Here is a 15,815-nt window from a genome sequence, read left to right on the forward strand (position 1 = left end):
GCTCTACTCCAAAGCAATTGTTTCAGGGGTAAATGGCCGTGGGCAGTCAGAATCAGGAGTAAGCAGCGTGAGTGGGTGTCAACGTTTACATTCTCCATTCTGTTCCATTCAACCAACCGCGCAGGGCAGCCTCTGCGCTGTGGGGATGCTGGGTGCTGGGGATGTGCCAGTGCGCAGGTGTCACAGTGCCCCTGGGGTCTGGTACCCAGGCCGGCAGAGCGGGCAGCTCCATACCGAGTACAGGCCTGTCTGGTCTGCCCAGGGATGTCTGAACGTGGAGCTAAAATGTGTGTTAAATGTTACGTTTCAGCTGCGTGATGAACACTGGCTACCCCTCCATCCTGCCCCCCCCCCCGTGTCCTTCTCCTACCCTCTGTCCTCTAATTACCCTCAAAAATTGCCTCTTCCCTCACGGATACCCCAGCTCCTCCACGATCCCAGAACGGGGGCCACCACGTGCCTGCCCCAGCACCAAGTAGCCACCTGTTCTGCTTGGTCTGCATCCAGGCCCTAAAGTTGTAAGATAGTCTGAATGTCACACCTGAATAAAGGCACTCCCCTTGTACCCCCCGGAACTAGGAGAGTAGGGAGGGAAAGTCTGGACGCGCAGACGGGAGAGAGCCTCAGGGAAGCACAGTGCTGGGACTCTGGGTGCTGCCTGCACTTCCCCAAAGAGTTCTCCCTGCACCCCTGCACCTGATCCTGCAGCCATCCTGCTCTGAGTGTCCCCCCCAAGGCTGTGACTTAGTACTGGAGTCAGCTAGCTGAGGGGGGCATAAATATGGGGCTCGAGAAGTCGGGAGCTACCTCCCGTGTCTTCTGTGTATGCTTTCGTTTTTGTAGAAATAAAGGACAGCAGAGACCTGGAGTCCTCTTAACTGACATCTGGAACTCCACCCTTCGGGATGCTTTTGGCTGCATGTAAAAGAACAAAGATCCAACCCGACTTCAACCAAAGGGAAAGGCAGGAAAGTCCAGGCCTCTTGTGTGACTCCCAGTGGTCACCCAGGTCCCGCGTTTCTCCCATGTCCGTGCAGCGCCATCCTCAGCATTAGCTTCTGCCTCCAGCCCTGATTGGTGCATGACAGTGAGCAGCATACAGACTCAGAAAAGAAAACCCCTGTGTGCTGGTAATACTCTCCTTAGAACGAGGAAATCTTGCCCTGGTTTCCCCCACTGGTCTTGGAGTCAGAAATGGGCCACACGCTCACCCCTGGGTAGTGCCAGTGAAGGGACCGCAGCCTCACAGCTGGCTTTCTCTGTCGACGCGTGCTGGGTGAGGGATCCCGCTCGTGTCACAGAGGGTTCTGCCCGCAAGCGACTGTCATGGACAAGCAGCAGTGACTGTCGCCAGAACCTGCTGCAGAGCAAGGTGGCATCCGAGTTGATGGAGAGCAAGACGGGGCACCGAGGTGAGTGCCTCTGGCCACCAGAGATGGAAAGGCAGAGGGCTATGGGGTGAGGAAAGCTAGTTCAGAATGCTAGTCCCACCTTGTGCCAGCTGTTTATTAATGTCTAACCGCTGTTTGAAAATTTGGTATCTTAAAATCACTATCACCTATTTTTATTTATTTATTTGAAAGGCAGAGGGACACAGAGAGAAACACACACACACACACACACACACACACAGAGAGGAGAAAGAGATCTTCTACCCACTAGTTCACTGCCCAAATGGCCAGAACAGCCAGTTCTGGCCCAGGCTGCAGCCAGGAGACAGGAGTTCCATCCTGGTTTCCCACATGGGTGGCAGGAAGCCAAGCACCTGTACCATCTGCTACCTTCCCAGGTGCATCAGTATGGAGCTGGATCAGAAGCCGGCCAGCTGGGACTCACACTGGCCCTCTAATATGGGATGCCAGCATTGTAGGTCAGCAGATCAGTCAGGCGGTGCCACCAATCTGGGCCAGGTCATCTGAGCTCATCTGGGCCTTCCAGTGTCTGCAGGAGCTGCTGGCCTAGGCTGGTGCCCACAGCTTCTCTCTGCTCCACGTGGTCTCTCATCCAGGCTGGTCCACCTGGCAGCCAAGCACAGTTCTATGAAAAAGTGACAGTGTAGGAGGACCCTAAGGCTCAGGATAGCACATGGTGGGCAGATTCACGCCACTGACCCAGGGCAAGCCCTCAGGCCATTAGAAAATAGCAAAGTCCCACCGTGGGCTATAGCTCCCAGGGAGACCTCTTGGCTAATTAATATTTCCACAATGACCCTGGGGACGTCTTACTTGAGAATTAGAGAATACAGGTGAAGCATTTCCCACCGAGTAGGTTATGTACGAGGGAGTTTCCCAAAGTGCGTGGCAACTGAAATGAAAATTATCTTGGTGCTACAGAAAATTTGAAATCCATGCATAGCTTTTTCCTGGCATATTTTCCATGGATTTTTTGAAGACCTCACAGTAGGCATGAGCTTTTACGATGCTTGTATTCATGATCCTAACTGGTATTGCTATCATCAGCCTCATTTTTATCATAATGATTAAGATGATGTTGAGTGTGTGTCTGTTGGGTTATGACTCCCCCTGGGATACAACTATGAAACAGCTTCCCACACTGAAGACATGGTAGAATGCTCCGTGGCTGGCAACAGGGCTGCTGATCCAAGCAGGGTGAGCTTCGTGAGCTCCCATCTGCCTTCCCGTACTGTTTGATGAGGGTCATGTCCTCTGGGGTTTTCCATGCTGGCTGCTTGGAGCTCCCCAAGCTCCTGGCCTGTCCATCAAGTGGAACCTCCAAGAACCAGGGTTTCATTGGCCTTCCAGCGGGAACTACTCTTTTGGACGGCAGCGCCCCCTGGAGGAGAGGAGCCGTCTGCATTCCCGGAACCGCGGAATCTCTGCTCCTTTCCCAGCTCCAAACGTGCCCAGGAGGGAGCTCTCTGGAGGGGCTTGTGGCCAGCTGGCGAGGACAGGAGAAGTCGCCCAGTCTCCTCTCCCACAGCAGAAGTCACCCCAGTTGGCAGTCTCTCGGAGAGCAGAACTGGCGTCTCCAGCCCGCAGCGGAGAAAGGGGCATTTTGTTTTGCTTGGGTTTATCTTTAAACGGCTGTTTTGTTCACGGGGTCCCTGCTGTTTGCACCCCGTGAAGAGTCTAGGACCAAGCAGCCTGCTAATTTCATTTGCCGCCACTGGTTTCCCATCTGCTAGGGGACGCGCCCGGACAATTCTCCATGTATAATTCACCGTGCTTTGTAATTTAGGCTTACACACAATCAACAGCTTGATCAAGGCACCATGGCAAGGATTTCAAGGGCAACAGTTCCATTTTCTGCCCTTGCTCGAAATCAAAGCTGGCTGTTCTTTTGGGTGTACATCCTCTCTCTGTCTTGTCTCTCGGTCTCTTTCTCTTCCAGCCTTGTTTCCTCCTCCCCCCCCACCCCCCTCTCACCCCGGGGCACACACACAATTCTTTGTCCTTCCCATTATCGAACACTGTATTTCTAACTTGCAAATGTGCTGGTCTAACCCGCGTGCCCCCACCCCACTCCCCGGCCCCGTAGATGACGGTTGTCTGGCGCCACCAGCTAATTGCAGCCACCACCCCCATCTCATCTGGCCGGGGCTGCATCATTTACCTCTTTCTCTCTGTGTTTGGTGATGCACTTTTGCATAACAGATGCACATTTTGCTGACAGTGAGAATTAATTTGGCTTGGGATGCTCAAAAGAGTTGGGGGCAAGGGGGCCTGGTTTATGTAAATTTAAAAGCCATCAGACAAATTTGCTCTCATCTGTTTCTGAGGAAAAATGGTGCAGGGGGTCGGCGCTGTGGCCCAGCAGGTTCAGCCACCAGCTGCCATGATGCCCCTGCTCCAAATGCTTGATTCGTGTCCTGACTGCTGTCACTCATCCAGTTTTCCGCCAATGCACATCCTGAGAGGCAACAGGTGATGGCTCAAATGCTGGGGCCCCTGCCACTCACAGGGGAGAGCCAGAAGGAGTCTGGTGCCTCACTTCAGCCTGGCCTGGCCCTGGCTGTCGCATGCATTTGGGGAGTGAACCAGTGGATGGATGACCTCTTTCTCTCCATGTCTCTCTCTCTCTCTTTGTCATTCTGCTGTTCAAGTAGATGGAAATAAATTTAAAATAAACATTAAAGAAAATAACAAGTGGGCATTTGCTCCCAGCATTGGGGGGAGGCATTTCCTGAGAGTTGTTTGGATGACGAGTTCTTTTGCCTACAAAGCTTCTGTTCCCATTCCTTCAAAAGACAGGACAAGGGGCCAACGTCCATTTCAGAGTCCACTCATAAGCCTTTTGCTACGTTGCAACTATGGCTGAAGAGTATCAGAGCAGGGCGACGTTAGAGAGCGTCTGACTTCATCTCCCCACTGTGTAGAGAAAGACAGCGGGGCTCAGAAACAAGATGTGGCTTCCCCAGGCCACAGCACTGCCTGCAGCTGGTTACAGGACACAGCGTCTTACCTGGCCCTTCCATTCCAGCCAGTGAAACAACATGTCTACAAGGGGCCACTATTCTAAGCTCTTTGCATATACTACCTCATTTAACTCTCATAGACTACCCATTCGTAAGACTCAGCGATACATCTTCACCTCGAAGAGAGGTTGAATAACTTGCCTCAAGTCACACGACCCAAGGTAACAGAGCTGGGATCCAATGCCAGGTAGTCTGGCTCAAGAGTCCCTGAGCTAACCACTCTGCTCGACAGCCTCGTAGAGGTGCCCACTCTCACAGGGCAATGCCCAAGCTCCATGTTTTGCAACTCGAAGTCTTTAATGATCTTGCACCCTCCTGACTTTCTCAACTTTACTTCTGCTTCTTTCCCAACAGTCGTTGTGAGCAGTCTCCCAGCCCTTGCTCACCCACACAGGACTGTGTCCTGGGCCTTCCCAAGAGGTGGGAGCCACACACAGCCTGTGCTGGGCTGGTTGCATTGCACGAGAATGGTCTTTCCCTGTTCCAGGCTCAGGGAGTGTTCCCTAACCCTAACCCTTACCCTAACCCTAACCCTAACCCTAAAGTGATAGTGACCTCTTGGCAGTCCCCGGCTTCCTATAACCCAGGCCTGCAGGTTCTATCAAGTGAAGCGTGCGCAGCCACATTGCCTTTGTCTATACCAGAGTACATTCGCTTGGCGGGGGGGGAGTCTGACACACTGCCGGAGGCTGGATCCCATGTGCACGCTCTCCTTGGTTGTTAGAGGGAATCCCTATAGCACTTCAGCCTGGTGTGCATGCAGTTGGACTTAGCAGCCTCAAACCAGGCCTGGGCAGCACTGTTCCTTTTAGCCTTGCCCACACAGCCTCATCACCAGTGAATGGTAAATCGGTCTTGGCGTACTGGGGAGTCTCTTCGGCTGCTTCCTTCTCCTTTGGGCATGGTGCTGATTTTCTTCTGGGGAGATGCTCTTGGCTCCAGGAGAAGGCACACAACTCGGGATTGGCCATATCCTGTTCCCAGGCCATATCCTGTTAAGAGCTGGGCATGCAATCCCATTAGAGCCATAAGCTGGATAAAAACTTTTGCTTTATTATTGAGAGAGAAAGCAAAACCCTGTGTTATCCAGGAGAGGACCCAGAGGGAAGGAGCTGAGAGGTGTTGCCAGCCGTCACGTGAGCTGGGGACCCCACGAGCAAGATCCCAGAGGTGAGACACATGGGGTCTTTTGGATACCCGATCGCCTCAACTCCTGGGTCAAGCTGTGCCTGAAGCCACCACACTCTTGGTTGCTAAACATCATGAGATGTGCGTTTCCTTTGCTTATACTGCTTTGATTTGGGCTCTGTATCTTGCCATGGAAACTCCTGAGTGTTGGGCTTCAGCCGACCCAGCTGCTTACTCTCCCACCTGTGCAAGGCCGTCTCAAGCTGTCTGATCCTTGAACTTTCCCTTTTCCAAGCTGAAGTGCCAAGAAGAAGACACACATCAACCGCCCTGTTTCTTGTACCTTTCTCCCTCATCTAGGATGTCAGCAAAAGGCCCCACGCGGCTTATTCTCAGCACCTTGAATCAGCCGCGGGACTTCATCGGTGAACAACAAATGCTGCCAAGTAAATAAAGGAACCCTACCCTCATTCTGCCAAGCAGCGCGGTTCCTTCTCCCATCTCTGCCTCGTGCTAAGGTCCCTGCTCCTGATCACACAGCCTGGCACTGCCCAGCTCACATACTCTCTTTCCGAAATGAGAAATTCCTTACAGAGCTGATCTTTCCTCTTTGAATTCCCTGTGCCTTGTTGAGTTCCAGGAATAAAGTAAGGGCCCTAAGCAAGGGTCGATAGGGGAATGAGTTAAGTCAGCAACCTACTTCCCTCCCTGGTTGGGGTGTGTCCTATCCCAGTCTCTGATGCCATTCGTCATCACCATATAGCATCCAGGTGACGGACGGGGGCGCAACCGACACCCTTGTGGTCAAGACGGGAACCTGCCTCCTTAGTGGATCACAGCAAGAGGGAAGGTCACAAAGCCGGAGCCAGCTACCAGTCCCCGGGTAGCCCTCATATTAGCAGCACTGGCTGTTACGCGGAACACCTGAAAAGTAACCACAGGAGGTCAAATGCAGATGTTTAATCTGCATGACCGTGGCCTTATGCAGGAGCCCCTCTTGGTTCCCCAGTGAGCTCCAGTGCAGTATAGTTGATGCTGCTGCGTTCTCTTCCTGTCACCTTATTGCTCCTGTCGCTCATTTTCCCTCATTTCCTTTGTAACCCACGTCTCATCCCAGTCTTCATTCTTTATCTTTCTCTTGCTACGAAACACTTTATCCAAGCACGGGAAACATCCACACCTTGATAGGATCGCTCCTGCGACTGGGTGATGGGTATTCAACTAGACTTCTTCAGATGCTTCTCTCTTTTTTTTAATTTTTAATTTTATTTATTTATTTTTTTTGACAGGCAGAGTGGACAGTGAGAGAGAGAGACAGAGAGAAAGGTCTTCCTTTGCCGTTGGTTCACCCTCCAATGACCGCCACGGCTGGCATGCTGCGGCTGGCGCACCGCGCTGATCCGATGGCAGGAGCCAGGTACTTCTCCTGGTCTCCCATGGGGTGCAGGGCCCAAGGACCTGGGCCATCCTCCACTGCACTTCCGGGCCACAGCAGAGAGCTGGCCTGGAAGAGGGGCAACCGGGACAAAATCCGGTACTCCGACCGGGACTAGAACCCGGTGTGCTGGCGCCGCAAGGCAGAGGATTAGCCTAGTGAGCCACGGCGCCCGCCGGCCCAGATGCTTCTCTTGCAAATGAGTGGCGAACAAGGGCTGCAGAAGAGGAAGGCTGCATGGAGAGAGGCCAGGAAGGAAATGCACAGCCTGCTGCAGGGGGCCCAGGGAGGCAGGCACGCCTGGCCAATCACAGCTCAGGACATCTTCGTGCTCCGCTTCCTGGGTCTGGGCTGTTCCCTCTGAGGGACCCAGTGCTTGTGGTGGGAGGGAGTGCATTCAGGACACAGGCGCGCCTGGAGCTTAACCTGTGGGGGAGACCCGTGGAGATGAACCCATGCCCACCCGGATACATCTCATGCGTCTCCACTCAGCAGTGCTGCCCTACTTCCCCGGGGCTCGGCAGTAGCCATCATTCGTGGTGCTGCTGGAGGTCCTGCTCTGCATCTGAGCGTCTCAGGCTGAGACACTGAGAGAAGCCACCGAGAGGCTTCTCCCGTGGTTCCCACGTCTGCAGCCATCAGCTGGGCGACCAACAACTGCAGCTGCCTGCTTCCACCTGCTACTGCCTCCCCTCCCCACTGCCAGTGGCTCAGCTGTGCAGATTCTTTGTCTGATTGGATGGAGCAATGGGTTGATGGCAGTGCCCTCCTAGCACAGCCATCACTGGAAAGTACTAAGAGGGGCAGGCATTTGGCACAGTAATTAAGATACCACTTGGGATGCCTGCATCCCAAATCATAGTACCTGAAGTCCTGTCCCAGCTCCACTCCTGATTCCAGCTGCCTGCTAGTGTACACCCTAGGAGGCAGCAGATGATGGCCCAAGAACTTGAGACTCCAGCTCTTGGCTTTGGACACATCCAACCCAAGCTGTTGTGGGCATTTGGAGAGTGAACCAGCAGGTGGGAGATCTCTGTCTCTAGCTCTGTCCTTGTCTCTTTCTCTCTGACTCTCCCTGTTTCAAATAAAATAAATAAATAAATAGTAAATAGAAATGAGCAAAGAATATAAAAGAATATTTCAAAAGATGTCAGTGTTCCAAAACTACAATTCTCCTCTTAGCTGGAAGGACTCCTGGATTCTCTTACACCACCTCTGAAAACAGAGGCTGAAGCCATTTTGCAAGGAGCTCAGTGTCAGAGTCCCCTCGTGAGTGTTGATGGCGAAAGGAAGCAAGCTCGGGCAGGACAGGCTGCGAGGTGGCATCAATATTCCAGCTCTGTCACTCTGGGCCCCTGGGCCTTGCCGTTGCTGTGAAGGTGACATGCACACGGAGTTCCAATCTGCAGGCTGATTTACCTGCTGTGGTCTGCCCAGCTCTGTGGAACAGAGTCAGCTATATTTTTGGGGGCTTAGACGATGACGTTAATATTGCCTATATTTATCACTGAGAGGCGAGACAGACTTGCGAGCTGCGATTCTGAGATCTGTGGGTACAGAGTGGCAAGAGTGTGCTGTGTTCTGATGGTGAGTGATGCATGTGTTGAACTCAGGAAGCTTCGTGTTAAAGACTGCTTTACTCTCTGTTCTGTATTCCACCTTCCTTAACCTACTCACACTCACACACTCCAGCGTGACTCTTGCACAGAACTATTGCTTCTTTGTCTAGAGAAACGTCCCCGTTGGCTCAGAGAAACTCACGATTCCTCCCTGAACAGTACCCCAGGCTTGGCTTCTCTGGGGGGTGTGTTGGCAGGATGCTGTACTGGAAACTACTGCTTTGTTTGTTTGTGTTTGGTTTGCTTTGGAGCAATGGAGAGCAGCCCCTGCCCTTTCGCTTAGTGGAGACCCACAGCCTCAAGAAGAGATCTGGCCCACTGTTCCCAGGGTCTGACTCTCGCCGTGGAACCAGGGAGTCTTGCTTGTCATCTTTATGCACTCACTCATTCAGCAAAAAATATATGGTGTGCAAAGCCCAGGGCCCAGCATTAGGGAGAATTAGCTGTGTTTCATAGATCTTAAAACACTCGTGTTTCTGCCTTTTAATGCCTCTGAATTTGGAATATTTCCATGGCGATATTTTGTTTCTTTCCTAGTGGCGTGTAAAACGACTCTGTGTCCTGCAAAGTCCTCTTAGATTTAATGAAAAAAAAAAAAAAGCTACATTTCCAATGACACCTCTGCTGCCACCAAGAGAGGGACTGCACACGGAAGAGGAGATAAAACTGAAAATCAGCAGGCTTTTCATGCGTTACCAACATTTGGAGCAGGACAAGTCTTTGAGCTTCTATGCTAGCGTGAGGAAGATCTGCGTGTTTCATTGCCCGAGAAGCACATCCTAACTGGGTGGATTGTCTGTGGTCATCCTCACCACAAATGACATTCTTTAACTGATATGGAGTATGCATGTGTGCGTATGTGTGGTGTGTGAGAGAGAGCTTCCCACAAAAATCTCATTGGGAAACTGATTTCTGATCATTGTTGAGGAGACTCTTCCTTGGGATATATCTATAATGTGTCAATAGAAACTAGTTAAAAATATTTTTATTAAGCAAAAGAAAGGTCATTGTTTCCCTGTTTTCAACCAAACATTTATTGAGTCCTTGCGATGGATCCAATAGCACTGTTTGGTGCTATTAGGAGATAGAGTCTTCAAGGGACTTAGAATTAGAACGCAGGTGTACCTGTAGACCAAGTCTGCTTTTCTAAGTCCAGAATCAGGATCCATGGATATCTGCCTGAGCTCCGTGTTGTTTCGCAGCATCTACCTTTAATGTAAAAACCATCTTTAAATATATATTAGAACAAAGGCCGCTCTCCCCTAGCCTTGGAAATGACTGCCTGGGAGAAGGCTGCGAGTAGAACGCAGGAGAGGGGCTTCACACAGCCTTCCCACGGCTGCTCTGAAGGCCAGCTGCCGTGCCCTGGGGCACAGCAAGGTCTGCACACTTGGACCACCTGACAGCCGGTTCCAAGCTCCCTCCCACCGCTGTCTTTGGTTCCCCGGGGTCTCCTGTCCTGGAAGTATCTGACAGCAACGAATCTGAATCTGATTTTTTCCCCAGTACATGTAATAGTTGATATTCCCATGAATGACAGATTGTTATGGGAATGGTCAGTGTACCTGGAATTTTCAGAGCCTTGAGCTTCAAGCTACTTCCTCTTCTCCTGGTTTCCAGGTGACCAGTCAACCTCATTGAAGAGATGAGCATGAATGTGCTGTAAGGAATGGGAGGGAAGAGTCAGTCCTTTGCAAACTGACTAGTTTATTTTTAGTAATAGAGTTCTTGGGACAAATCAGTTGGTGGATGCCCACTCCCCCAGTTTGCCCTCATGGGAGCTTCCTGGCCACTTAACCACTCCCACAGCAGACTCAGACCTAAGGATCTGAATCCAAACCGGCAGGAACTCTCCCTTCATCTAGGACCAGAAATGGCCCTGACTCACCCACGACCCACAAGACCTGTAAGGAAAGGCAAAAGCATTACCCACATAGGAAAACATCACCTGGGACCAGCGGGGAAAGCTGCCACCTGCAACGCTGGCATTCCATATGGGGGCTGCTTCATGTCCTGGCTGCTCCACTTCTGATCTAGCTCCCAGCTAATGTGCCTGGGAAAGCAGAAGATGGCCCAACTGCTCAGGCTCCTGCCACCCATGTGGAAGACCTGGAAGGAACTCCTGGCTCCTGGACCAGTCCTGGACCTTGCGGCCATCTGGAGAGTGAACCAGAGGATGGAAGATCTCTCTACCTCTACACTTCTCTCTCTGTAACGCTGCCTTTCAAATAAATTAAAAAAAAATCTTTTTTAAAAGATCACCCATTCTAAATAGTTCTATTCACTTAAAAACAAAGCATATAAACAAAAAGCTTTATTTCTAGTACCCCAGGTTGCTGTTGCCTAATTTTTCCACCATCCAGTCTTGAGGACCAAACTTTGATAACATTTTCTGGATACAGAGATGTGGACATGTTTGTGGGCTCTCTGGAATCCAGACAGAACAGGACATTTGTATTCTATCCGGCAATCTTCCCCCTGGGGACTGTTGCTTAGGGTTCACCAAACATTTGATACCCACTACTTCTTCTGATCAAAGGGATTTGAAGAAATAAGTACCCAGTGATGGAAGCAGTTCAAGTTCTGGGCAGTCTATCCAAGAGAGGGATGGGGGGGGGGGGGCGCTTAGCATCTCAGAACATCGCAATGCAGGCAGAGGGTCTCCCTGCCTCAAGAAAGGACATCAGTGCAGCCATAGAGAGGAAGACAAGTGCCAGCAACAAAGCTAAAGATCCAGAGGGCAGGGGCATCTCCCCAGAGGGCAGTGGACACGAGGTGCAGGGCCCCCATGCTGAGTCACCCCAGAGAGAGCTGTATCTCTTCCATGCCCTTCCTCCTGAGCCTGTGAGAGAGTAGACATTGAGGCCGTAGCGTGGACACTCTGGAAACCACAATAACAAGCAGAGGCCCAGCTTGCTCTCCACTTTCTTCCCTCTGCCTCTCAGCCAGAACTTTCATGCAAGTTCTCGTAAAGCCGAGGCCAGGACTGACTGGTGGGAAACGGTACTAGGTGCCTTGATAAGCTCAAAGCAAAAGTGAAATGTGTGTGTGGATCATTTAATCACGGTATCTGGAATATATAAACATGGCACATATTATCTCCCCCCGCTTTTTTTTTTTCCTGTGGCTTCAAAATTTGATCCAAGTCTGGGAGTTAAGAAGTCCCATTTTGTGTAATCAGGTTCTGGTTGAACATGATTGCTGAATTATTTTAAATTGAAGACACATGTCTGGGGGTTGAGCCATACGTATTATTTCAGGATGGTGTCCATTAGGTCTTATCCACAGGGGCTATCTTCAACTTTTGCCACATTCAGTGCATTCTTTATACATCAGTATTTGCAAAATGGTGAATCTACGTAAGGAAAATTGGGGAGGGGGAATATGGTACTCGTTAAAGGGTGATTTTTTTGAAATTATCTCAAATGCATTATTCAGATCTGTTTTCAGTCTCCCCTGCTAAGGGTCCCACTGCTGGTTGGAAAAGTCCAGGGGAGGAAAAAGAAGAATATTTGAACAACAATAATAATGCATAAATAAATACAATCCCATGGTTGTGCAAGGCCCCTTGCAAGGCTGCAACCTTTGAAGGCTTCACAGTTGAGTCAACATTTACTTTAACTCCTTGTCAGCCCTAAACACTTTAAGTGTCGTAATTGCAGATCCAAATTGTTGCCACTGCCATGGGCTTTTCACATTGAATGCATTTGTCCCTGAACCAAGGCTTTGTCAGCCTTCACCTTGCCAAAGCAGCCAGTCTACTTTATAAATTGTTGCATGATGTCAAGGGCTCTGGCCCTGACGTGCGGGTCGCTCCCCCTCCGTGAGGAACAGAGTGAGAGAGACTGGAAGGCTCAGTCTGATGGCCCAGGCACCACGGACAATGCTCCCTCCAAAGATGCTCCCCTCCCTGTGATATGAGCTGGGTAGTTATGGTGTGGTTGCTCATTTGCACAGTTCTATAGAGGTATAAGTGACATAGTACAAAATTTGCTCTTTTGAAGTAGTGATTTTTTTAGTAAACCTTGAGTTATGCAGCCATCACTGTTATCTAATTTCAGAACAATTCCATCACTCACAAAGGCAACCGCATGCCCACTGGAAGTCACACGTCATCCCCAACTCCAGCCCTAGGTCATCACTCACCTACTTCCTGTCTCAACAGATACGTCATTTCTGGATAGCTCATAAACATGGAATCATACAATATGTCATCTTTTTTCTCTGACTTCTTTTCACTTAAGCATTAACTTTTTGAGATTCATCCCTGTTTCCTATTTCTGCCTGTATCAATACTTTTTTTCACAGCCCAGTCATATTCCATCACACAGATACACACACTGTCCACATAGACATTTGTCTGGATTGCTTCTGCTTTGCAGTTGTCATAGAAAATTCTGCTCTGAACTTTTGTGTGCAAACGAATATTTTTAAATGAATTTGAGGTAGGATTACTATTGTCACTCATATTAAATTTTAAGTTGGGTTTACTTTATTTTTTTTGAAGATGTTACCCGTGCTCTTGTTAGAACTGTCTATTGGAACATTCCAGAATAAAGTAGACTCTTGAGAGCTTTCAGAAATAATATTTATCAGAGTGAGAACTCCGTGTTTCCAGGGCATGAAGTGGTTAAGAATAAGAAAGGGAAGAGTGGGAAGGAACTTTCACAACAGAGAGAGATGAGAGGGGCAGCCGGAGCCCCTTCCACACCAGTCAGAGCCAGAGTTTAAAGAGCCGAGACCCACACGCGCCTGGCGTGCAAATATTCCTTCGGGCAGCCTCGGTACACGCTGCCTGCTTTCTGGGAGTCCTGCTGACTCAAATAACATGGAGGCTACTCAGGGAGAAGGCAAGTTGGAAGTGGCAGGGGAGGTGAGCAGGTCATAACACTGGGAACAGAGTTGTCAGGCTGTGTTTATTTTCATGCCTTCTAAGGCTTCAGCGACTGATAGGAGAGGCCCGGCCGGGCTGTCATCGAGGGGTGAGGGCTGTACCTGTCAGGGAGGCAGCTCTATTGGAACATGCCCGGCCGCGTCGCCCCAAATCACCCACCTGGAGCCGGGAGAAACCCGCGTCACCAGAAACCACGATGGAGAGAGAGCAGGCGTACGCGAGGCCAGGTGGCTCATGAGATGTGTTGGTGAATCCAGGGGTTCTCTTCCCAGCCTGGCCCTGACCTTGCCTGTGGTCGTGGCTGTGGGAGGGTCACTCAACTCTCGTGGCCTCCGTTTCCTCCTTGAGAGACGAAAGAAGTGGACGTCATGATTCCCGTCTGAGGCATTTTCCCAGCTTCAGTTTTCTGTTTCTCTGCCAACTTTAAAAATGTACACTTTCAAAACCCACATTGAAAGTTAAAACAGGGGGCTGCCGCAGTGGCGTAGTAGGTTAAGCCTCCATCTGCAGCACCGGCATCCCATATGGGGGCCCGTTCATGTCCCGGCTGTTCCACTTCTGCTCCAGCTCTCTGCTAATGTGCCTGGGATGGCAGCGTAAGATGGACCACATGCCTGGGCCCCTGCACCCACGTGGGAGACCTGGAAGAAGCTCCTGGCTACAATTAATCCACACTGCCTGAGAGCAAAGAAAATAAGCATTGCAGAAAAGTAAGCCGCCGGGTAAAAAGAAAAGAAACTTCTCCCTGGAAAAAAACCAAAGAAGCCTTTCCCCTGGTCTTTGCTTTATGGTGTGGGTTCTTGAGAGGAAGGTGACATTTTGTTTGGAGAAAGGGTGTGGGGGGTACCGGTTCTGTCACCAGTGAGGCGGATGCATGTTCCGTCTCCCAGGAATTTAGGGTGTTCCTGTGGAGAGAATGTCATCACATCTTTTCCTCAGTTGCCCGTGTCGTCCCTTGCCCGTGGGACAGCTGACACCTCTTGACCAGGCTCTCAGACACGCAGCCTATACACGCTTTCATGAGGGATCTTCAACACCGTCTCTTGCTGGGAGCCAGCAGACTCTGCGTGGCAAGAACCTGCCAGGGAGCTCACAGGGACGCCTGCTCCTTGGAACTCCAGGCATAGCCCTCCAGAGCCCTGGCATGTTGATGGTCCTCCAACGCCAATGGCCATCCTGTCCTGGTGGTAAAAGACATCTGGGGACAGATGGCACAAAATTGAAATCACATAATGACTACCTTTGCCCAAATGCCAGCCTGTTGTTTCGGCCGCTCTCCATAAAACTCCACACACTGATCTTGCTGGAGGCTTGAACATCAAGGCTCAGGGGAAGGTGGTGCGTTTGTGTCGTGTGTTCCTGCACGACTATGCGTGCCTTGGTAGAAGTCCACGTGCCACTGGACAAATGACAAAGTCTCTTTGCACTTACAGACCCATCTGTTGTGAGTGAAAAACCATTCTAATGTTGGAAGGGAGCCTGGTGCTTGAGGGAAAAAAAACAAGTGGTAGAAAAGTCTTTTTTTCTGATTTCTTATCTTTGAATTCAGCTAAAATGTACCTCCAAAAAAAAGCCAACGCATGGCATCCAGGGAAGGTTCCAGGAACTGGACTCACTTGTGAACTGGAAGTGCCCACGTCTGTATCATTGGACTGCCTGGGCTGCATTCGTGTCCATTTCTGAGGCTACTGAATGGGGTATGGAAGAGGTGAGAACAGGAAGGGCCCACGGCACACCCGGAGGGGAAGCACTGGTTCCGGACACACCCCGCCCGGTGCCTGAGCCTCTTCTTTGTCGCCAGCTTCCCTGGATGCCAGCAGCAGCGTAGGGAGCGGCCAGGATGCTGTGGTTGGCACCAAACCCTAGCCTGACGGTGTTAGTTTATGTTCATGGCAAAGGGCTCTATTCTCTCCTTTCCTAAATATTTCAAAATGGTGTGAATAATGTATAAACCCATAAACATAGGCTACTTGGGATCGTTCAAGCAAAGATTTTTAAGAATACACAAAATGGCATGTTACATTTTTCTAAATTTTTATGCCCAACAGCATACATGGTTTATTATAAGATGTCTTTCTTATTCTGAAAGGAAGGGAGCAACCTGGAATTTGATGATTTGTATTTAAAAATTCCTGCTCCACTGCGTATGGCACTGCTGACTAACAAGAGTCTGCACTTCATTTTTCTTATTTGCAAAAATCAGCATGATAATAATAATAATAATAACAACAACTTTAAAGGATTATTGTAAAAATTAAATGCTTTTTAACTTGGAAAGTCAGAGACGGAAGTTAGTCATTATCT

The 15,815-nt window shown here is 50.2% G+C and overlaps 1 long non-coding RNA gene across 1 annotated transcript; it reads right to left on the reverse strand.

Moving 5' to 3' along the window:
- Positions 1-9,624: 9,624 nt before the first annotated feature.
- On the reverse strand, positions 9,625-14,315 carry LOC149121750 (uncharacterized). The gene is made up of 3 exons (XR_016222559.1): positions 13,671-14,315; positions 10,183-10,277; positions 9,625-9,826 (listed from the first exon to the last, which is right to left on the reverse strand). It is a non-coding gene; the product is annotated as an uncharacterized LOC149121750 (long non-coding RNA).
- Positions 14,316-15,815: the final 1,500 nt, after the last annotated feature.

Source organism: Oryctolagus cuniculus, chromosome 16 (assembly GCF_051225735.1).
Source record: "Oryctolagus cuniculus isolate XC-2025 breed Fujian yellow rabbit chromosome 16, ASM5122573v1, whole genome shotgun sequence".
NCBI lineage: Eukaryota > Metazoa > Chordata > Mammalia > Lagomorpha > Leporidae > Oryctolagus > Oryctolagus cuniculus.